Source organism: Hyperoodon ampullatus, assembly GCF_949752795.1.
Source record: "Hyperoodon ampullatus genome assembly, chromosome: 2".
Lineage (NCBI taxonomy): Eukaryota > Metazoa > Chordata > Mammalia > Artiodactyla > Ziphiidae > Hyperoodon > Hyperoodon ampullatus.
The window spans coordinates 27,535,076-27,553,253 of record NC_136915.1 but is presented as its reverse complement, the minus strand read 5'-3'; positions in this window follow the sequence as shown (position 1 = coordinate 27,553,253).

Genomic DNA, 18,178 nt, shown 5'->3' with positions numbered 1-18,178 from the left:
TCCATCTATATTCATCAGTGATATTGGTCTGTAATTTTCTTTATTTGTGGTATCTTTCTCTGGTTTCGGTATCAGGGTGATGGTGGCCTCATAGAATGAGTTGGGGAGTGTTCCTTCCTCTGCAATTTTTTGGAAGAGTTTGAGAAGGATGTTTGACAGAACATCTAAATGTTTGACAGAATTCACCTGTGAAGCCATCTGGTCCTGGACTTTTGTTTGTTGGAAGAGTTTTAATCACAGGTTCAATTTCATTACTTGTGATTGGTCTGTTCATATTTTCTATTTCTTGCTGGTTCAGTCTTGGAAGGTTACACCTTTCTAAGAATTTTGTCCATTTCTTCCAGGTTGTCCATTTTATTGGCATAGAGTTGCTTGTAGTAATCTCTTAGGATGCTTTGTATTTCTGTGGTGTCTGTTGTAACTCCTCCTTTTTCATTTCTAATTTTAATGATTTGAGTCCTCTCCCTCTTTTCCTTGATGAGTCTAATGGTTTATCAATTTTGTTTTTCTTCTCAAAGAACAAGCTTTTAGTTTTATTGATCTTTGCTATTTTCTTGGTTTCTATTTCATTTATTTCTGCTCTGATCTTTATGATTTCTTTCCTTCCTTCCTTCTTCCTTTCCTTCCTTCTTTCCTTCTGCTAACTTTGGGTTTTGTTTGTTCTTCTTTCCCTAGTTCTTTTAGTTGGAAGGTTAGATTGTTTATTTGAGATGTTTTCTGACTCTTGAGGTAGGATTGTATTGCTATAAACTTCCCTCTTAGAACTGCTTTTGCTGCATCCCATAGGTTTTGGATTGTCGTATTTTCATTGTCATTTGTTTCTAGGTATTTTTTGACTTCCTCTTTGATTTCTTCAGTGATCTCTTGGTTATTTAGTAACGTATTGTTTAGCCTCCATCTGTTTGTGTTTTTTATGTTTTTTTTCCCTTAATTGATTTCTAATCTCATAGCGTTGTGGTCAGAAAAGATGCTTGATATGATTTCAATTTTCTTACATTTACTGAGGCTTGATTTGTGACCCAAGATGTGATCAGTCCTGGAGAATATTCCGTATGCACTTGAGAAGAAAGTGTAATCTGCTGTTTTTGGATGCAATGTCCTATAAATGTCAATTAAATCTATCTGGTCTATTGTGTCATTTAAAGCTTGTGATTCCTTATTAATTTTCTGTTTGGATGATCTGTCCATTGGTGTAAGTGAGGTGTTAAAGTCCCCCACTATTATTGTGTTATTGTCGGTTTCCTCTTTTATAGCCGTTAGCAGTTGCCTTATGTATTGAGGTGCTCCTATGTTGGGTGCATATATATTTATAATTGTGATATCTTCTTCTTGGATTGATCCCTTGATCATTATGTAGTGTCCTTCCTTGTCTCTTGTAACATTCTTTATTTTAAAGTCTATTTTGTCTGATACGAGTATTGCCACTCCAGCTTTCTTTTGATTTCCATTTGCATCGAATATCTTTTTCCATCCCCTCACTTTCAGTCTGTATGTGTCCCTAGGTCTGAAGTGGGTCGATGGTAGACAGCATGTATATGGGTCTTGTTTTTGTATCCATTCAGTGAGCCTGTGTCTTTTGGTGGGAGTATTTAATCCATTCACATTTAAGGTAATTATCGATATGTATGTTCCTATTACCATTTTCATAATTGTTTTGGGTTTGTGTTTATAGGCCCTTTTCTTCTCTTGTGTTTCCCACTTAGAGTAGTTCATTTTGCATTTGTTGTAGAGCTGGTTTGGTGGTGCTGAATTCTCTTAGCTTTCACTTGTCTGTAAAGCTTTTGATTCCTAGCCTTTGCTTGTCTGTAAAGCTTTTGATTTCTCCATCGAATCTGAATGAGATCCATGCCACATAGAGTAATCTTGGTTCTAGGTTCTTCCCTTTCATCACTTTAAGTATGTCATGCCACTCCCTTCTGGCTTGTACAGTCTCTGCTGAGAAATCAGCTGTTAACTTTATGGGAGTTCCCTTGTATGTTATTTGTCGTTTTTCCCTTGCTGCTTTCAATAATTTTTCTTTGTCTTTAATTTTTGCCAATTTGATTACTATGTGTCTTGGTGTGTTTCTCCTTGGGTTTATCCTGTATGGGACTCTCTGCGCTTCCTCGACTTGGGTGGCTATTTCCTTTCCCATGTTAGGGAAGTTTCTGACTATAATCTCTTCAAATATTTTCTCGGGTCCTTTCTCTCTCTCTTCTCCTTCTGGGACCCCTATAATGCGAATGTTGTTGCGTTTAATGTTGTCCCAGAGGTCTCTTAGGCTGTCTTCGTTTCTTTTCATTCTTTTTTCTTTATTCTGTTCCACAGCAGTGAATTCCACCACTTTGTCTTCCAGGTCACTTATCCGTTCCTCTGCCTCAGTTATTCTGCTACTGGTTCCTTCTAGTGTATTTTTCATTTCAGTTTTTGTATTGTTCATCTCTGTTTGTTTGTTCTTTAATTCTTCTAGGTCTTTGTTAAACATTTCTTGCATCTTCTCGATCTTTGCCTCCATTCTTTTTCTGAGGTCCTGGATCATCTTCACTATCATTATTCTGAATTCTTTTTCTGGAAGGTTGCCTATCTCCACTTCATTTAGTTGTTTTTCTGGGGTTTTATCTTGTTCCTTCATCTGGTACATAACCCTCTGCCTTTTCGTCTTGTCTATCTTTCTGTGAATGTGGTCTTTGTTCCACAGGCTGAAGGACTGTAGTTCTTCTTGCTTCTGTTGTCTGCCTGCTGGTGGATTAGGCTATTTAAGAGGCTTGTACAAGTTTCCTCTCTACTTACTTTATGAATTGCCTTTTTAACGAACATGGGAACTGAGAATCCCTAAAGACATAAGTGGACTCCAGATAATCTTGCAATAGAGTCCAACTGAGGATCCCTTTCCTCTTTTGTGGAAAGAAAAGGAGGTGGTCTATTTTCATTTCCTCTGCATCTAAATGATGCAGCCAGGGAGGCAGCATGGTGGAGGGAAAACCAAATAAAATTGGAGGTGGGATCCCTGGGCTCTGGTCTCGACACTTCACAGCTTGGGCTTCTGTATTTCCACTTTTACAGGGACTGGGTGTTTCCCTAGCATCAGTTGTTCAAGTATATACTGTCATGATTTCTGCTATATCTATTAAATATTTCACTCAACATCTTTCTTTACCTAAATTTACTATTTGTGAAATCACCTGTTCATGTGCTCATACACATTAAAATTAAAAGTTCACTCAGGTAACACTTATGATCATCTCCATACTACCGGTAATACACTCTGGGAAATACTGAATTAGCTCTTTAAGGTCACTTAAGGTTTTAAAAGTGTTTGCTTCTTTTTGTACAGCAAAGGAAACCACCAACAAAAAGAAAAGACAAACTACTGAATGCGAGAAAATATTTGCAAATGATATGACCAATAAGGGATTAATATCCAACATATATAAAAAAGCATAGGTCAAAATAGAAAATAATTTAAAAAATGCATGGAAAAACTGAATAGACATTTTTCCAAAGAAGAAATGCAGGTGGCCAACATGCACATGAAAAGATGCTCAATATCGCTAATCATCAGGGAAATGCAAATCAAAGCTATAATGAGATATCACCTCACACCTGTCAGAATGGTTAGTATCAAATAGTCTACAAATAACAAATGTTGGCGAGGATGTGGAAAAAAGGGAACCCTAGTGTACACTGTTGGTGGGAATGTAAATTGGTGCAGCCACTGTGGAAAACAGTATGGAGGTGTCTCAAAAAACTAAAAACAGAACTACCATGTGACCCAGAAATTCCATTCCTGGGTATATATCCAAAAAAACAAAAGAAACTAATTTGAAAAGATACATGCACCCCAATACTCATAGCAGAACTATTTATAATTGCAAAGACATGGAAATGACCTAAGTGTCTGTCAACAGATGAATTGGTAAAGAAGATGTGGAATATATATATACAATGGAATACTACTCAGCCATAAAAATGAACAAAATTTTGCCATTTGCAGCAATGTGAATGGACTTGGAGAGCATTATGCTAAGTGAAATAAGTTCAGACAGAGAAAGATAAATACTGCATGTTATCACTTATACGTGGAATCTAAAAAATACAACTAGTGAATATAACAAAAAAGAAGCAGACTCACAGATACAAGAGAGCAAACTAGTAGTTACCAGTGGGGAGGGGCAAATATAGGGGTGGGGAATGGGAGGTACAAACTATTAGGCATAAGATAAGCTCAAGGATGTATTGCACAACATGGGGAATATAGCCAATAATTTTGTAATAACTGTAAATGGAAAGTAACCTTTAAAAATTGTACAAAAATTTAAAAAAATTTTAAGTGTTTGCTTCTATAACTAAGAAAACTCAAACAAGCAGAACTGATCATAGGAGAGAGAACAGGAGCTTGAGGATGACCTACTCTAGCAGCATCACTCCAGACTGTGCCCTGAACTAGAGAGCAGAGGTTTGGTTGGTAAGAGGGTTGGAATCTGGATCCGATTAAGCCCCAATGTTCTTACCAATACGACTCTGGAGCAGAGCTGGGCCCCCTGGAATCCTGGGTCCGTGGACGAACTCTTCAGTGGCCAGGTGACTGTCATCACCATTACAGTCGTCAGTTGTTTCCTCAGGCTCCCAGCCCCCTTCCTCCTGCTCATCCACCTCCACATCACTGTCCCCCAGGCTGGGGAGAGCCACAGCCTCTCCTGGGCCATCTGAGGCTCTGATGGCCGTCCGAGCCCTCACCAGGGCCTCCAGCTCCTCATAGAAGGGGCAGGTCCCCGGCGGGTGGCTGCTCTTGGCTTTCCGGTAATTCCGTAGGAGGTTTTTGACTCTGTAGCGACACTGCTCCAGGGTCCGCAGGAAGCCCTGTGCCCTCAGCCGCTCTGCAATGGCCCGGTACACCTGGCGGTTCTGGTGACAAGTCCGGAGTTTTTCAGAAAAAGGAGACTCACTCAAAATTGCCAGGAAAGTCTTAGTCTCCTCATAGCTCCAGTGCACACCTGATACTTTCACATCCTCCATGTCCCACTGATATCGTTCTTCCCAGGCCTTGGAATCCCTCCAGGCCAATGCCTGAGCTGGTTTTGTTTGCTCAGTATCCCAGCTGTAATCTGAAGGGTTCTTTTGTCCAGAATTTACAAGTCTTGGACCCCAAAATTCTGGTCCTTGCTCTTGCTGGGAGATGATGGTTGGTTTTGAAACTGGAACTCCTATACAAAAGGAAGAAGAGACATGATTAAGTAGAAATTATCTGTTGAGCAAAGCGTTTGTCTAAGAAGTCCTTGAAACATTTGCCTGCAAGAAACTAAAGAGAAATTCCCAAGCTAATCCCTTAAGAGGTCTGGAAAGAAAGGGAGAGGTAACTAGAGGTAACCTCATCAGAAATATATTGACCTGTATGCTTTGTTCATCTGCTTTTATGTTGGTGTTATGAAATACATCATGCAAAAGAGTGACTGTTACTGGTTCACAGATGGGCACATGCCCTAAATTAGCCAAATCAGAATAAATTTAACAGTTGGAGGAAAGGTTGTGTGTGGTGTGAGTCTCTCTTGCTAGAAACTTGAGGTCTCAAATGCCACTGGCATCTACCTTTTGCCTATGACAAAAAATTGCTTTAATATGAAGCTGACACAAAGAATGGCAGAGCAGACAGAAAGAAAGAACCCAGGTCCGCTGTGAAGTTGCCGAGCCAATTTGTACTGTGGTTGGAGCACACCCTCCTCTGGGCTTCCAATACTGTGAGAAAATAAATTTCCATATTTCTCAAAACACTTAGCTGTGTTTAAAGGACAGATGTCCCAATAGCTCCCAACCCCAGCAAATAGGAAGGCTTTAATTAAAATAAATATTTGAAGAAAACTAGATGAAAGAGTTTAGAGCTAAAAGAGGCTTAAGGATTCTCTAGTTCAGCATTTCCCAAAGGTTGTTCCATTGAACACTATTTTCCCCAGATATCATGTGTAAAAAGGGCACACTTTTCATTGTGTGTAAAAAGGATACACTGCCCAGCAAGTAGCCAACGGCTCCTAGTGTCTTACTTTACTGCCGTGAGTCAGACCCGCCACTGTCTCTCTACCTTATCCCACTCTCACGTCTAACTCTCCTCTTACTGATCCCAGGCTCCATGGGGAAATGTTCATCATTGCTTGACTTCCTGTGAAAATGTGCCTAAAGAGAAAGGGGTCTGTGCTGGTCATATGGGCTTCAAGTATTTTGAGCCCTGTGATATTTATTTCTCATTGTGGTTTAAACACATCAGTCTCCTGGGCTTAGTTCACTTGACTCTGCCCCGAGAGATGGACCTTGTTTGATGCTGAAAAGACTGGGTTTCTGGGCCAGCACGCTGGGCGCAGCCCTGGGACAGTAGTGAATGTACTGAGGAAATAAAAGATAATGAGCGCTGAGAGGGCAGGCTCTTGGCAGCCAGCCTGCCGGCCCAGAAATCCACTCCCCACACCCCCTGCCTGCTGCCACAGTGCTGGCCACAAAGAGCATGTCTTCTCCCTAGGTCTGAAATTCCAGAGACTTCACAGAGCCATGAGTCTTAGGGAGTGACGAAACACTCCTTGGGAACTGAGTGTACCGGAAACCCGACCGTATCTTATCCAGAGGGCACTGTTTCCTTACCCAGGGGCAGGCCGTTCCCACAGCTGTCTCCTGGGGGGTCCTTGCAGAACTCCCTCTCAGCGTGTCTGCCGGGACCCAGGGCTTCCTGCGGGATGTACAACAGAAGGACCTCAAATGTCACTGACCCTTCAAAACAGCCTGGGAGTCCCACCAGGCCCCAGGAAATATAATGGACACAGCGATACCATGTGTGAGGCTAGCATCCTAAGGAGCAGCTTGACCCAGGAGAGGCCCAGTGGGCGGGGGATGAGGGGCAGGGGCTCGCACCCTGCACCTGACAGCAGGGCAGAGAGAGAAGAGAGGAGCAGGGCAAGGGCACAGGAGAAGTAATGACAGGAAAGGAGGAACAAACAGCAGGTTACCTGGGACTCCACTGTCGCCTCCCAATCTCCAATGCTCCCCATCTTTGGTAGAGTAGGGACTCGGGGAGTGAGGACAGCTGAGGAGGAGAAAATATCTCTGAAACCCAAGCTCTGGTTCCCAAAAAACCACCTCCCTCTCAGGTCCAGCTTTGCTAAAGCCTTGCTTGGATCAAACTGAGACTATTCCTGTAGCCAGTGCAGACTTCCACTTTCTTTCCTTCTAGAGTATCTAGCTCCTAAGTTGCCATGTGTGAGGTGTCAGCCCTGAACTCCTACGATCACCAGCCTGCCCCAGGCCCAGCCTGAACCTGCTACATGATTCAGCTACAGTGAGGTATGCTAACACCATTGGGAGCTTCATCTTCTTACTTCTCAGGGTGTCCATCAGACACTGTTGTAGCCCTTGCCTTGAATTCTGCATATACCTCCTCAGGCACCCTTCCTCACCCCCCACCCCTTACCCCTCTTCCCTGATGGTCCCTGACTCTTGGTACTCACCACTCTCTTTCAAGGGCTGTGCTGCCATCTTGGTGTCAAGATGCTTGGGAAGGTCAGGACATGGATTCTTCACACACTGCTTCTGGGACTGTCCCTCAGACCAGTGATCTGCTGGCCACAGCTGGAAGCTCTGAGATTCCTTCATTGTCTTTAAGGACTTGGTCTCTTCTGCACACAGTTCCAGTTCCTACACACAGACAGCCAAAATTCCCAACCATAAGTTCAATAACTGGTAGGGCAGGGCATGCTCTTTTGAGTACAGCTGTGGTTCAGAGGTTAACAGGCTCTTTTTAAAAACCAAAGATGGCTTAACGTTTGACGACAAAGCCATCAGACTAACTTCAGTAAACATACCAGCATTTAAACCACCAAATGAGTACTTTCTATTCAACACAGAAAGGCTATACAAGTGTCTAAATGAGGCCACTATTACTCAAAACATTTTTGAATCATAACAAGATAAATTATGTAAAATTCTCGTGACATTAAAAAGATAAAAGTTAACCAGGTATATGTTAAAAGTCAAAAGGAAGCATAAAAGTAGATACAACTATAACTCTAAATGTAATTGCTCTAAATATTCCTGCTGAAAGGCAAAGAAAATTCAAAGAATTGTAGATGGAATTTTAAAATGAAATGAAAGAATGTGCTGTTTCAGAAAGGCACATCTGATCTCAAAACAGAAAGATACGCAGAGATAAGGCACTGTAACGCAAAAAGAAAACAGAATTTCAATGTAGAAGTTTAGGCAAAAAAGCACTCAGAGATATGGAGAATATAAAAGGAAATAATAAATTAAGAGATAACATTACCCAATTCAGCTCTATCAATCATAAAGCTAATTTCTTATCTCTCTCTCAATTGGTTCCAAATTCAGAGGTAGTGGTTGAGCTGTTATTTCCTGGCCCTAAAAGCCCAACAATAGAACAATCTCATTGTGTCATAGAAACACCTAACTTTAAAACAAAGTATTACAATTTTTTCAATAGGCATTTTCAATACTCACATGGTTCAAAAACAGAAAATATACACAAGGATATAATCAGTGAAAACACCCATCCCCCCCTGTCTCCATTCCACCTGCCCAGTATCTTCCTGGACTCCTCATCACAGGTAAACACGGTTCTTCTGCATCCTTTCAAGTTTCTTTATATACACGCAGCTGTAAATATATATTCTTATTTTTCCCCATTTTTACACAAAAGACAGCAACTATATATATACATTGCCCTGAACCTTTTTTTTTTTTTTTTGCGGTACGTGGGCCTCTCACTGTTGTGGCCTCTCCCGTTGCAGAGCAAGGCTCCGGACGCGCAGGCTCAGCGGCCATGGCTCACGGGCCCAGCCGCTCCGTGGAATGTGGAATCCTCCCAGACTGGGGCACGAACCCGTGTCCCCTGCATCCGCAGGCGGACTCTCAACCACTGCACCACCAGGGAAGCCTGCCCTAAACCTTATTTTTTTTACCCAAAATAATATCCATCTTCATCAAACTTTATTATTGAGTTTGCCAAACTTCACTCCAAAAATCTTTTGACCAACCTGAAAACTCAAATCTGCTCTCAGAGAGGAATTTTATCTTTGAGAAGATATATAAGAATGGGCCATGATCATCAAAAGCCATTCCCAGTGAGGGGACCCACCAATGTCCTGTGTGGTTCACAGAAACACCTGTTTATCAACATTTTAAGAAAATAATAACTTTGTGTTCAAGATAAAAATAACCGTTATAGTTACAATCTTATAACCCACAGAAGTACTGTGGACTAGACCCAACAATAATCCTCACTCCCAGCCCTAGCTCCTCCAACTATTGCTACACCTAAGCAAAGATTCTTATTCTATGGATGGTCATTGTAGACACAGAAAGAAGTAGATTCAAGTGACAATCAGGAGGCAAAAATTCAGTAGGATATTGGTTGGGGTAAGGTGAATTAAGAATCCATCAAATGTGGTACATATATACACTGGAATACTACTCAGCCATAAAAAAGAATGAAATAATGCCATCTGCAGCAACATGGATGCAACTAGAGATTATCATACTAAGTGAAGTTAGAAAGAGAAAGACAAATACCATACAATATTACTTATATGTGGAATCTAAAATATGACATAAATGAACCTATCTACGAAACAGAAACAGACTCACAGACATAAAGAACAGACTTGTGGTTGCCAAAGGGAGGGGGCTTGGGGGAGAGATGGATTGTGGCTTTGTGGTTGCCAGAAATTAGGGGCAAAGGAGGGATGAATAGGTAGAGCACAGATGATTTTTAGGGCAGTGAAACTATTCTGTACAATACTATAATGGTGGACACATACCATTATACATTTGTCCACATCCACAGAATGCACAGCACCCAGAGTGAACCCTAACGTAAACATGGACTGTGGGTGATGACAACGTTCAGGGATTGTAACAAATGTACCACTGTGGTAGGGGACGCTGACAGTGGGAGAGGCTGTGCATGTGTGGGTCAGGGGGTGAATAAGAACTCTGTACATTTTTTTTAATATAAATTTATTTATTTATTTACTTATTTGTTTTTGGCTGCGTTGGGTCTTTGTTGCTGCCTGCAGGGTTTCTCTAGTTGCGGCGAGCTGGGGCTACTCTTCGTTGCGGTGCCCATGCTTCTCATCGCGGTGGCTTCTCTTGTTGCGGAGCACGGGATCTAGGCGCACGGGCTTCAGTAGTTGTGGCACGCGGGCTCAGTAGTTGTGGCACACAGGCTTAGTTGCTCCGCGGCACGTGGGATCTTCCCAGGCCAGGGCTCGAACCTGTGTCCCTTGCACTGACAGGCAGATTCTTAACAACTGTGCCACCAGGCAAGCCCAGAACTCTGTACTTTCTGTTCAATTTTGCCACAGAACTAAAATTGCTCTAAAAATTAGCTTTTTCTTTTTTTCTTTTTTTTTAACCTGATGGGGACAGGGGCTGTGCAAGAGGGTGATGACAGAATAAACAAGCTCAAAATGACAAAATAGCAAAGCTGAAAGATTTTTTTAAGGAAAATATTTTAGAGGCCATTTAGGCAGCAACCCTAAGGTGATGGTTCTCTTTGAGGAACATAGTTAATGTATTTTATTCCATTACTAAGACCTGGAAAAATTTTACCTGCAGAGACTGTAACCAACCTTGCAATGTAAGATCACAAGCTACAACATATGTGCCTAGGGGGAAAAAACAAGCTTCTCTGCTACTTATCCATTTGTTTTGACACTTGTGAGTACTCAGGAGCAGGTAGAAAAGTTAAAAAATGAAAATAAAAGTCACAGGAGAAAAAAACACATTATAGAGAAGATTCTGTTACCCTTTTTTTTTTTTTTTCAATTTTAGATGCAGTTCAACCTTTGCTCAGTTCACAGGGGTATAATTTGAGAACTTCTGGTCTAGTCCAAACCTCTCATTGTACAGATGAAGAATTATAAAGACCTTGATTTAAGACAATTCTCATCTCCGGGTTTCAAGTTCTTCATCTTCTAGCTCTGAAGCCCTAAGACGTCCATATGTTTCTTCACTGTCACTTAAAACAAATAGCTGGTTTCTTTAAAAGAAATAATCTGGGAGGGTGCAGTAATATATTAAAATAAGGTATACTCTCTCATATTTAAGTCTCTAACTTTAAATGTTATGCTTTCTGTATCTTCAATCAGTTTGTAAAGGAATCCAAAAAGCGAAGCCACAGACCTTAAATCTTTCTGGCCCCTAGTCTCACATCTCTATAGAGCTTTACTTTTTACAACGTACAGAAAACCCCTACTGTGCACAGAGATATGTCCTCAAACCTATGATTTCCCCCAAAGAAATGTGATTAATTATAATATCACAAGAATTACTGACTATATAAGAAGTGGAAGCACCAAGGGTATGTTGAGATGAAGGTTCTACGTGGCTGGCTCAGCCCACAGCCGGCTGAAGGGCTTGTTCTACAAGTACCAGCTTTGAAGCAGGATTCAAAATTTGTGTTGTAGCAAAATTATAAATTATTATCATGGGCTTTCAGGGTCCCTTGCAAATTGTATAAACTGTGAATGTTAAATCCATAATACTTTCCCTTATCTCAGCTCTACAACTTCTATAAATTTGGACAGGTTACTTACCTGGGTCTGTTGAACCATTTGAAAAACTGGCCATGGTAACAGCACCTACCTTATTGGGTTGCTGGGTTGATTAGATAGATGAGCAATACATACAGAAAGCTTAGAACAGTGCCTGATGCACAGTGAGTGCTCAATAAATGTCAGTTAATATCTCGTTTGAGCCTCATGACTCAGAGATATTTCAATTCCCATGGTTTTCAGATAAGGTATCTCTCATGTAGTAGAAAGAACAATGAACTTGGAACCTAAGGATCTGGGTTTATGCTCTAGTTCATACTGATGGAGCCTTGTGAGCCACCTGACTTTGGGGGCCTTAGTTTAATCTATAAGATGAGGACAATAATGCTATTTCTGTCTACCTACATTACTGCTGTAGGCATCCAAAGAGATCACATATGTAAAAAGATTCTGTTAAGTATAAAACACAATACAAATTAAATGTACTGTGAATATGGTACTGAGAGGCAGCTTAGAGCAGTGGTTACAAATCCTGGCTTCAGAATCAGACTGCCTGAATTCAAATCCTGCCTCTAACATCTAGTAGCCAGTGACCTTGAGCCAACTACCTTTCTCTCCCTTGCTTCAGTTTCCTCATGGGTAAAATTAGGCTAACAGTATCTATCTCGTTTAACTGGTGACAGGATTAAATGAGTTAATACATGGAAAGCACTTAGAACAGTGCCTGGTACATGGCAGTGTTCAATAAATCTCAGATGCTTGATAATATTATTATTGTGGTTTTGGCAATTATCAGCCTAGCTGCAGCCCCACTACCTTGCCTGACCTGTTCCTTGGAGAACAGACTATTTGCCTCACCCGCTGTCCTGCGGCCCGTGCCTCTCGGTGCCAATCCTCCACCAGGGCCACCGCCTCCTCGCCGCTCTCAGGGTGGCGTGCCTGTACCCAGGCCTGGACCTCCCTGGGTAAGATAGTCAGGAACTGCTCCAGCACCAGCAACTCCAGTATCTGCTCTTTGAGGCGGATCTCTGGCCTCAGCCAGTGACAGCAGAGTGCCCAGAGCTGGCTGAAGGCCTCGTGGGGTCCTGCCGCATCCCTGTACCGGAACTGCCTGAAGCGCTGGCGGGAGGCCTCGGGGCCAGGGACAGGGTCATGGTCCTTCTCCTGGGGTTGGGAGCCTGGTCTCCATGAGTCCTCCTCCAGCTTGACAATCAAGAGTTCTTCAGGCTCTGGTAGTGGGGAGGCCTGGGCCCGGGCTTCCAGGGCTACAGCCATGGTCTCTCCTGGACGCCTCCTTTCAGCTGGCCGTCCTTGTCCAGCGTCTTCCTGCATCTGTAGTGTGTCCTCAAGGGGCTCCTGAGAGAGGAAATGCTCCCCCAGGCTCTGAAGGCAGAAAGACAAGGGACAGTGTGAGCAAGAGGACCAGGAGCCTCACCTTCCCCACTCCCCACACACCTTCCACTGCTTTGCATGGGGTGGGACTGCTAAGAAACACCCTTTCCCGTAAGCAGGAAGTTAGTCCACAATCTGCCACCAAACCAGCAGCCAGCACACCTTGGAGGAAGACAGCACAGTATTAAATCCTCTGGGACACCCTAAATGTCTTAGCTGGGCATCAAGGCTGCCACGATTGGTCCCAGCCCAGCCCTCCTCCCTCTACATGTGTCCCAAGTCTGACCTTCCCTCAAGTTGCATTCCAAATGTCGCCCCCTCCATAAGGTCTTTCTTCCTGGGCCTTAAGCTTTCCTCTAAGAGTGCTCTCCTTGCAAAATCCCTCACTCTACACTCTCCCTTGGTCATCCCACCCATTTGCCATTTTTCACCATCTCTAGACTGATGACTCCCAAAACTCCAGCCGAGACCTGTCTCCAGACTCCAAAGTCCAACCACCTACAAGGCATTTCCACTTGACTCTTTCTTAGGCACCTCCAACTCAATGGGTCAAAAACTGAATTCATCATTTTCTCTTGAAAACCTTTCCCTCTTCTGGAGCTCTCCATCCAGTGAAGGCACCACCTTCCATCAAGGTACCCATGCCAGAAATGTGGTCATCATATTTTTCCAAATTCCCCACATCCATTCATCACCAAGCTGGGTCTTCTTGGCCTTCTCAGCATCTCCATCCCCAGCCAGTGTCACCTCCTTGTCCAAAAAAACATGCTTTCACTTGATCAGCCCCCTAATTCATGTCCCTGCCATCACTCCCCTCATCCCAACCCCTGATTCATTCTTCACACAACCAGATGAGATCAAAATCTGACCATGTCACTTCCTGGCTAAACACCCTCCACTGACCTCCCATTGCCCTCAGGATAAAGGGCAAGGCTTGCCCAAGTCTCCACCTCATCTCTTGACCACGCTCCCACTTGGCAGGGTGTTTCAGGCATGGCTCATAGCTCCTGCAACGGGTTGCCCTCTGAACCCTCCCACACGCCACCGTCTTCTTTGGGAACAGTCTCGTCCCTTTCTTCACGTAGCTGTCGGCTGAAATTGTACTTTTTCCAAGCAGCCCTCCCTGTGCCCTGAAACAAGATTTAATCCTCAGCCACATGCTCCCATGCCACCTTAGGTGTTCTCTACCATTACCCTCATCATATACTTTATTGTAATTATCTTACCCACTAGATCATACGCTTCCTAAGGGACCTAGCACAGCACTCCACACACAGAGGAAGCACTCAATAAACAGTGAAATAATGGTCACCTGGTAACGGTGATGGGTCATGAAGCAAGGATTATAATTAATCAATTTCTAGATTAAAAAACAGAGAATGACCTTCTTGCTGATGTCAAAAGGAATTCTTTTCTCTTTATTTCCATCTCTGTGACACTTCCCATGTTCTACATTGTACTAGAGGGCTGTGTGTACACGTGTGTCCCCAGAAAGATCACAGCCTCACTGAGGGCAAGGAATATAGCTCACTCTTTTTTTTCACACCCCTCCCCTCCGCCACCCCACAATAAGCAAGGTGCACTAAACACAGGAGGCTCTCAGTAAATGCTTGTTGAGTGAACGCCTGAGGGTTGCTTCTTTTACACGATGAAGACTCTGACGACACTCATGCTGGGTTATCTGGAAAAATGAGCTCTCTGCGTCACTCCCAACAGATATAGATAACATTAAAAACGCCTACTCACAGGAGGCTACTAGCTGCTTCCAAGTGGGAATGACACAGCTGAATTGAGAATGGAGGGAGGGTGATATTTCGATTTTAGGCCATCTGACTGGACTGTCTGCAAACAGGCAAGGGTGATGAAAAATAAAGGCTTGTCCTAAGGACCTCCACACACATAGGGAGAGGCTAGGAACACAACTCAGGACCACCTGGCAACTTCCTGCTTGTCCTTCAGCTACCAGCTCAATGTCACCTCACCTGTTAAGGGTTTCTTGACATGCCCTTGTCATGCCCAGCTCCCATCCCCACTCTCCAAAAATCACCGCCCCTCATCCTGTGTGCCCAAAGCACTTGGCACGTACCTCTAACATAGGTGTTACCTGACACTATTGTAGTTACCTGTTCTTACTTCTGACAGTCCCATTAGATTGTATTGCTAGAGCCACTACTGTATCTTACCCATTTCTGTATCCACAGTGCCCAACCCAGTGTCCAATAAATAGCAGGGCCATTGGAAATTTTGCCTTTTATTAAAATGGTAAATCGGGTACATCAAAAGCCTAATGGGCTATGGAAGGTCCATAACTTACACTGAGCTAAAGAATTAACCTTTCAGGAAATTTCTTTTTTAACCACACCTTAATCATGCACTAGTCCAAACACATTTGCATCACTGTCTCACATGAAGACTAATTCGCCAGTCATCTGCAGAGTCCCACTATGGACCCTGCCCTGTACTGGGAGCTAAAGCGCCAACAGTGAGTAAGACAAACAGTCTCCACCTTCATCAAAGTTACAGTCTAATGAGAGAGACAGTCAATAAAGCAAGCAAAGAGGTGTATGCGCCTGCACAGAGTGGACACTAACAAAAACAGGCAATTAGTAGTCCCACCAGGCCCAAAGAGTCTCAGATAATAGGTATTTTCTTCTGGGAATACTTCAAAGTTGCAAAGGTTAGTTTCAAATACAATCTGAAAGATTTTTCTGTTACTCTCTTAGACAAATATGAATAGCAGTCTAGCCAGAGGGACGTCAACATAGTCAGCAAAGCAGACTTCACACAGAGCTGACAGAGGAAAAATGGACAGCGGCATTCCTCAGTCCTGAGACTACCAGAAATACGGGGGCTCACTAGGATCAGCAACCTCCAAGAGTATCCATTTATTGAGTGCCCATGGGGTGCCAGGCTTGGTGCTAAGTGTTCTACATTCATGATCTCACTGAATCTTCCAGGCAAGCAGCTGAAGAGTCATTAGCGTTGAGTTGACTTACACTGATCTGTAACTTACACACACTAAATTACATACAAACACCAGAAAGAGAAGGAAAAGACATAATTTAAATAGTGCAGCCAGTTCCATTCACTATGTGTCTATTCCAGAGCACGTGGTGATGAAACCCATGACGCTGCTGGTCCCCAGATTGATTCAGCTCCCCCCAGCCCCTTTCCACTGAGAGTGAGCAGAGTGTCTTTCATACACTGTGGTCACTAAACACAAGCCAACTCTTTCATCTAACGTTCAACCAATAAACCCCAGCTGTGCTATTAGCTTATTAAAAGACAGCATGTTGGTTTCTAAATGGCTCCTAGCCAAAGGATTTTCAAGCTGACTGTGATTTTTGGCTAAATGTGATTTTCACCTTCTGTGCTGACGTTAGAATATGATCAGCCCGTAAGGTATGACTTCACTATGTCCCCAATTCACATACAGGGAACTGAGCTTCTATGAAGAAGATTCATGTGAGGTTCCACAACCAGCAAGTGGTAGAGTTGGGATCTAAGGCCAGTTTTCTCCAGTCGTTTTTCTTAACCATCACACAGAGCCTCCTCTAGGTTGGCCAGTATTCCAAACCCCCGAGAAGATGGTATGGAGAGTGCAAAGAACATGAAGGCAGGAGTGAGCAGATCAGGGTTCCAGTTCCACTCCTGCCTTTTACCAGCTGTGTGACTTTGTACAGGTCATGTAACCTCAGCAGCTGCCTATCTAGACTGCAGCTTACAGCCAGACTCTACTCAGCAGCTGCCCCAGGCTCCCCAATTAGTAAGATGGGAACACAGCAAAGACACAGGGAGACTAGAATCAAAGGTTACAAATTTAAATGGCTATGAGTCAGGCAATGTAAATGAGTACACGAGTGGAGTGGGGACTGCAGCCAACCACAGAGCACCAGGACGCACACTGGCCCAGTGTTCCCAGGCCTTCCAACTTTTCCGAGAGAAGCTAGAACTCTGCAATTCTAAATGTTGGCAACCAACTCAAAATTGTTTCAAACACCATAAGGATTAAATAGAGGATGATGATAGGCTTCATTCAGCATAGGCTGTCACTTTGCCACCTTTCAGCTAAATGATCTCAAAGGTCTCTTCCAATAGCCAGGAAGACCCAGAAAGGGTACAGATTCCTCTCAGCAATGAGGGATCTGCCATCAAAGCCAGGATGCCTTCATAAACCCAGAGAAGCTGAAGGGCATCCTGGCTCCTGTGGATGTGGACATGGTTAGTGGGGTGCCAGCGAACAGTGGGCTGGAAGAGAAGCTCTGCCCCAGTCCCATGGGAAAGGTCAAGACTAGTCTGTGACCTCCAAAAAGAAAGAAACTGGGAGTTCCCAAAGGCTATCAAACTCACTTGGCTGACGGTCCAGGCTACTGCTTAAAGCAGCCTGACCTTACACTTACGGGCTTAAACCAGGGAGAGCAAATAGGTTTCATTTAAGGCACCAACTTCAGTCAACTGTGCTAAGGATTCTGAATCCCATGTGAGTATGTGTTGTGACCAATGAGTTGTGACTTCCAGACACAGGAGGTGGAGTAGCAGCACACAGTCCGTGTATTTGCCACCCCTGGCTTAAACTCCCATAGGCACTGAATCAGCTTCCAGCAAAGACGGCCCTGACAGGCAGGAGAAGATTAAAGCTCACACCCATGGAAATCCACTGGACGAAGCAGTTTTCAAGCCTGGTATAGCAAAGCTCACCCTGGATGGTCTTTATTCACATATTCATCAAGCATCTATTGACTTACTTGATTTACATCAAGTACTTACTACTCTGGGCTGGGCAGTGGGGAAATGGAGGTGATGCAGAAACTGTTCCTGTCCTGGAGATGCATACAGTACAGTGGAAGAGACAAAAAAGAAAAAAAAAACACAGATAATTATGATCAAATGTGGTAAATGCAATAAAAGAGGTCTGTGGGAGCTGGGGTGGGGGGTGACTTGAACAAAGTAACCTTTGAGTTGGTTCTAGAACAAAGAATGGTTCTCTTAGCACAGAATGGGGGGTGGGGGAGTGTATTCTCAGCACACAGAACAGCATGTATAATGGTGGAAAACCAAACAGCCTCCCCGAGATATGAGGATAACCTTGACAACACGAAGATCAGGCTGGAAAGGGAGTTCATTAGGGTCTTGAATGTCAGGCTAAGGTGTTCAGACTTAATTCCATAGGTGATGGGAGTTAATGAAGCTTTTTAAGTAGAAGGCCAAATCTGATTTGGGTTCAATAGATCACAGTAGCTACAATGTGTCTGTCCAAACTG